This window comes from Anomalospiza imberbis, chromosome 21, assembly GCF_031753505.1.
Source record: "Anomalospiza imberbis isolate Cuckoo-Finch-1a 21T00152 chromosome 21, ASM3175350v1, whole genome shotgun sequence".
NCBI lineage: Eukaryota > Metazoa > Chordata > Aves > Passeriformes > Viduidae > Anomalospiza > Anomalospiza imberbis.
The window spans coordinates 4,262,118-4,268,742 of record NC_089701.1 but is presented as its reverse complement, the minus strand read 5'-3'; positions in this window follow the sequence as shown (position 1 = coordinate 4,268,742).

Here is a 6,625-nt window from a genome sequence, read left to right as displayed (position 1 = left end):
GCACAGGGAGCCCGGCCCGGGCGCGTCACCCGAGGGGACACCGAGGTGACGGGTGGCCGTCCCCACCGCCTCCTCCGCCTTCCTTCACGCTAGGACTTGCACAACGTCTTTGGGTCCACTTTGCAAGCAGAGAGGGGCGCAGGGAGGCCGGCGCTGGCTGCTGCCCGCGGGGCCTGCGCGGGACACGGCCCGTCCGCCCTCGCTGCGCACAGTGACTCAGCCCCGCTCCGCACGGCGCGGCCCGGGGCCGCGGGGCTCTGGGCAAACGGGGCCGCGATCCGAGGGATGGTTTTTTTATGATTATTTACTTTGGTATAGGCCGGGGTGTTGTTTTTATTTTCCCTCCTCTTAGCGTCCTGATTTGGAAGAGCCTGTCATGACAACTGCAGAGCCCCAGCACTCGGCAGGCAGGGGACAGGAGGAGGGGAGAGGGGACTCCGGTCCATCCCTGCTGCGTAGTCCCACATCCCACCACGGGCCTGGCCTGGCCACGCACATACTGTTGCCTACGACTGTAGTTGCTGCATTGATTTTGTATTTTCATGGCTGGGTTTTGTTTTCTTGCACTTACAGAGAACACAGGGGCCGCGAGGCATTCGGAACGTGAGGAGTGCGGTGTCTTATCCACACATGTCCGTATGGTGTACGGGTCAAATACTTCTTTTGGTAGAGACTTATTTTTGTTTGGATTAAATGTTATAACAGAACCACGACCTAAAGGGACATTTTACCATGAGCATTTGATTCTGGTGTATCCTCCTCCAGTAAAGCAACTATTAATGGCTGCTTGATCACCACGTTTTCCTTTTTGTGTGCACAGTTAATTACAGGTAAAGACTTATTTTTTTTATTCATAATGTCCTCTTGTGTTTTCTGAGTCACTACCAAGGTGCACCACATGGTGAGGGAAAGGGGAGGGAGAGAGAGGTTGCCTCATCACTGAGAGCTGTTAATTATTTCTCCTAATTACTTTGCTGAGCCTAGGTTAGACTACTAACTGTAGACAATGAGCAAAGTCTGAGTGATATATTAAGCACTGGTCTTGTGTGAAAAGGCCATTTCCAAATGAGCCTGCAGCAGGAAAAGGCTGGCTAGTGCAGGGATGCTTCTCCACTGGGATTTCAGCTGTCCCAACCCCGCTGCAGCCCCCTCCAGCTGGTGCCATGATGCACCTTTGCAGAAAATGCTGTATTTTAAAGCAACCACAGCAATATAGAGCTCGCAGGGATTATATTAACTCATTAAGGCTCATCAACATGCTCCTGTCTGAGGAGACATTTACAGCCAAGCACATAAATGAAGGCAGGAGAAACCAGAGACAAGAAAAGAAGTAGCTCAGTCAGATCAATGGGAATGTCATAAACACAGGAGCCCTAGTGTTGTCATATCCAAATACTTACCAAGCCAGGAGATGATTGAGTGCAGGTTTAGAAGATGGGGGACACCCCCAACTCCAGCTTGTTCAGTTCTAGGCTGGTTTCTTTGACAGGTGAGCAGCCTTGATCCCAATCCCAGTTCTGTGACACTCCCAGAGCCAGCCCAGGAGCCCCACATAATCCAGGCTTCAGCCCCACTGGCATTTCCAGGTCTGGTGTTCTTGCCTGAGTGGAGCTCTTCTCTGAGAGCTTCTCTGTCAACATCTGCTCTGTTCCAGCACCTTCTCTCCATGGCCCTGTCCTTGCAGCCCATCCTGCTCAGGGATGCCAGGAGCAGCCTGGGTTTCAAAAGTGGCATGAACCCACAGCATCCTCCAGCCCTAACTCTGGATACTGAGCACTGAGCCAGTGGCACCCAAACCCAGCCCCTCCACGGAGAGGGGACAGCGAGTCTGTGCTTTGGAAAAGGAGGGAAAACCACGAGTGAAGGTGCAGGTGGATATTGTCACTTCAAAGAGGAACACACATTCTCAGCAGGATTTAACATCCCAGAGGCAGAGCACAGGACTTAGTTAACCCACCAGAAAGCAAAAGAGGGTGCAACTCACCCTGATGTGATCCTTGAGGCAGCAGGCTGGCCCCAGCATTGCCTCCCTGGCTTCAGCACAGTTGGTTGCTCTCTGTTAGACACTCACTCACTTTGTGCTTTCTGACTGCAGCAGACCTTAAATATGTTACTGTTCTTACAAGCAATAGCAAAGACTGTAACAAGATCAAGATCTCTAATGGCACTTCTGGAGAGTGAAACAACATTCTCCTTTGCCTGCACTACTGTTTTTCTCTAGAATATTAGATTACACAACAGAAAATTTACTACTTCATAAAGCCAGCCAAACTCTGCGCCCAGCAGATTCCCTGGAAATACACACTTTTATTGCAGGAACGTGCCAAGCAGCAGCACCAAATTCCTGTAGAAAATAACCTCAGAAGGGCACAATAAAGCTCAGACCAGTCCAGGAATGAAGGCTGCTGAAAACTACACTTGGCCTTTCTAGGTTTGGGGCTTTGCTCTTGGTTGGTTGGGTATCAGCTGTTTGGCTTTGGGGTTTTAGAGTCACACATGCATTAGAACTTGGAATCACAAAATGCAAGCCACTGCATGGCAAAAAAGAAAATCTCTCACACAAAACTTACTTTTAGTATTCAAGAAAACAATTTAAATCTTCTGAAAGCTTCAGCACTGAAGGCCCATTAACTGCAGACATCTGTTAGCAGGGTGTCTGCACAAAGAGAACAGAGCATTATTGAAACAACACAGAGAACCCATCACTGCAAGAACCCACAGATCCCAAAGTTCATCTTTAAGGCAGAAGTTTTGTATATCAGTTATTGCTTCCAAATGGGAGAAGTTGTCCAATGAGCTTGATACTTTACTTGTGGAAAGGTTACCCAAAATGTACTTCTCCTCCTGAGAAAAGCCACTTATGCTCTTTCAAGAGGTTCCACGTGCATCCTGTCACGGGCATTTGATTAGTTTGGAAAAGTTTTTAAATTACACTTCTGTCTGCAAAAAGTGACCTCTCCAAACAGCACAAGTAGAGCTTTTGATTTTTCTTGTTTACCTCAAATTCTACTCTGATTTTAACTATTCAGAGTTCTGACAAATCTAAACAACCAAAAGCAACAAGGCAAGAAAAACCTTCCTGATGCACATTTGCTCACTTGCCAGGTAAAATGTTAAAGCTACAGCTCCTGGGAGCTGGAGACAGGAGCAAGGAAAGAATTCCATTGGCAGTTCCCAGGGATGTTATTTGTTTTTTTAAAGATGAGGCAGCAGACATCTCATCTGCAAGTGATGCACGAGGAGCCCTGCAGAGGCTGGAGGAGCGAGAGAACCAACACTTTTTAATGGGAATAAAATGGTCTCACTGCCCTGTCCTGCTCTGTAATTTGCTTTCATGAGAAGCCTCAAATGTAAATAAAACAAAGTATAAAGGAAGAGCTGAATGTTCTTGCTCAGAAATAAGAGCAGAGCTGGATTTTGGAGAGTTTTATATCCACATCTTCTCAGCCTTCTGGTTGGGAGCTGGAGAGTTTGGCCACGATCACACAGAAAATGGCTAAAAATCACATCCTGATTTGAGATGCAGAGAAAAGCTTCAGACCCTCCTGAAGGCTCCTTTGGCATTTTGATTCTTGAGGTGTTGTAACAAGTTTCACTGCAGGGTGAAACGTGTGAGGAAAGCCTAAACCCACCACATAACTGCCAGCAACAATACCAAGCTCCAAAAGCTCCATCCTGACCCCACTCTGTGTCACTCCAGGGGTTAAAATAGAGGGGAAACTGATTCTCTGTAGCTCCATCCTGACCCCACTTTGTGTCATCCCAGGGGTTAAAATAGAGGGGAAACTGATGGGGCTTCTCTGTAGCAAAGGAAGTTCTTGCTTCATGCCATAGTGAAATCAGTGGCAATGTTGCACAGCTGCACCAGGCTATGAAATTAGGCTTTCTGTGTTTTCCCAATACCAGATGTAATGTGCTCTCAAACCACCGTCATTTCTATCATGCTTTTCCTGGGAGTTGGTGGCAAATTAGCCAAGGGCTGAGCAGCAGACAGGTACATATGGCCAGGAGGTCTCATGTCAGTGATATTCAATGTACAAGGCTGCTTAGCTTACATTTATTTGCACGAAAGAATAAGGCACTGGGCTCCTTTCCAAGCAGCTTAAAAAGACAAGAAAGGAGAACCATTGTGGCAAGAGACTGTATTATATCATTAACATTATAAATTCCATTTACAATCCAGCAGTCATTTCATCCATCATTTATTCATGCACAATGGAGAGAGTGTCCTGCAGTTTTAGGACCATGGTTCTGTTCATCCAGGAGGCTGCTGTGAATGAACAGCCCAGCTCCAGTTTTGGCTACTCTGGTCTCTGCCTTCTCACCATGCTTCAGAGACTGCCAAAAAGCAAAAGCCAGCTCTGGATTACTGGAGTTCCAGGTTATTTTTTCAGGTGTTGTCTGGGAACGTTGTTTAGCCCCAGCTGATATAGTCACAAGTTCTGTGTTGCTCTGGAAGCCCAGGCCGCTCTGTGCTTCCCCCCATGAGTGTAGCAGGGGTGGGGGCAATTCCCATTCCATGGATTAGCGGAAGTGCCTTGCCAGCCTGCACCCCTGGCTCCCAGCTCCTGTAGCACCACTCATTAGACCCAGCTGCTAATTAGATGCTGCACTCAGCTGCCCCAGGAGACAGCACTGTAAGGACTCACAGTCCCAGCAGCACTGGGAGTGAGTGGAGAGACTGGCAGGAAGGAGAGGCTGATGTCCCCCACGGCCCCACAGCAGCCTGGCACAGCTCTTGGGAAAGCCAAGCACAATCCAGTGGCACCACACACCTTGGGCCCACCCAGCAAGGAGCCAACACCTCCCTCCTGCACTTCCCAGAGCAGATAATAAACTGAAAAATGAAGAGAGAAAACTGCTGGTTTCCCTCTGGTGCCCCACAGACAGCCCAGAGCAGCTGGGAAAGCAGCACAGCACAGGGCACAGTGACCTAGAGTTAAGGAACACAGACTAGAACAAGTACCTGCCGTGCTCTCACATCACCATGAGTGGGAGCAATGATATGGAAAACAATTACAGCAAACCTTAAAGGAAAAAGGAATAACCAGTTATACCCCACCTTTCCTGCACAGCCTATTTTGTGTACAAAGAATAAATCAAAAAAAAACCTCCACACTCTGAAAACCCCTGAATAAAACACAGTCCAGCTCTTACAAAAGACTTTCCCTCCTTCCCAAGAACACAGAGGGGACTGGCTTTGCACTGAGAATTTAGCTCCAAGCTTCAAAGCCTCACTATAAAAACCTGGATAATGCTTCTTCCAAAGGGTTTTGGCACAACCTCCAATTAAGTGCTTTACATAAAGTTGAGTATGTTTATTTACTGACTTTTCCAACTTTAACATTCAGTAACCACTGAAAAGCCTCTTCCAAGGGCCACCAGCTCTGAGGAGTTATAAATGACTACAGCTGTCTCTACTCACAGCTTACACACTGGGAACAGCAGAGAATGTATAAAAATTGTGCCTGATCTGTTTGTTCCTCACTGCAGATTTGAGTCAGTGATAAGTGTGCTTTGAATTGGTTTTCCATGTTACAGGTAGAAAAAGCTAAAGCTACAAACCTACTCTGAGTAGTTTGTGAAGAGGGAAAAGTGTTGTAAGTGCAATAACCCAAGCATTTTTTAATTGACAAATACAGGACTAATGATACAGACTGACATGGCAGCAATAATCTACTGCTGAAGACTGACAACTTAAGTCAGCTAAATCTAGTAAACCAGCAAAAAGGTTTGAGCCACTAAACACACCTCAAAGGTGATTTATGGAAAAACACAGGCATTGTAGAGTACAACATAAATGAAATGTTAAGACAAAATTCCTTCCAGCACGTGGCAAGTACTGCTCTCAGAACATGTTCTGAAATGCAGGCTAAGAAGGAAGAAAACTAGAAGAAAAGTTTCACAAAAACATTCTTGTGACCAAATTGCATTTAATAACCAGAAAAGCATTTCCTCATTCATTTTGTTGCCAGCTTCACTTTATTTGCATCATGACAGTCCAAATGGCTTCCACAGCTGTGGGGTTTGCAGAGCAGCAGCCCCTTAATGTGCTAAGTACAAACAGCAGGCAGGGCAGCACAGCCCTGCCAACAAGAGCCAAGGGGCTTGGAAGATGACAGTTTTTCAATATTCCTATTAACATAAAGGGAAATAACAAACAGGGCATGGAGTCTGTGATGGGGAGTGACTGAAATGTCCAGTCTGTTAGGGTCAGAGTCACTCAGCAGCCTCGCAAGAGTCATGGCACCTGGAGAAGAGCACACGGGGCTGCCAGGAAGAGTCGGGGTCACTGAAGGATTCAGAATGTGAAATAACAAATAACTAAAGCTGAACAATGCACAGATGCTGATCTCACTGCACAGGGATCTCCCAGATTCTCCCCATTACACTGAAACACTCAGTCCTGCACAGCACAATGAGCTGGACAGGCCCAGCCAGCAATAAAAGCCTCCCCACACACCTCCAAGGCAGCTCCTAGCAGTAAAGCACGTTTGTTCTGGGCGTGGATGCATTAGGGATGAGAGTTTTCCTGGCATTTACAGCCTGAACCAGCACCTGGTGCTTGTAGAGTAAGGCACTGGTGTCTCCCTGAGCTGGGCCACACAGCCCTGCCTGGCAGTGG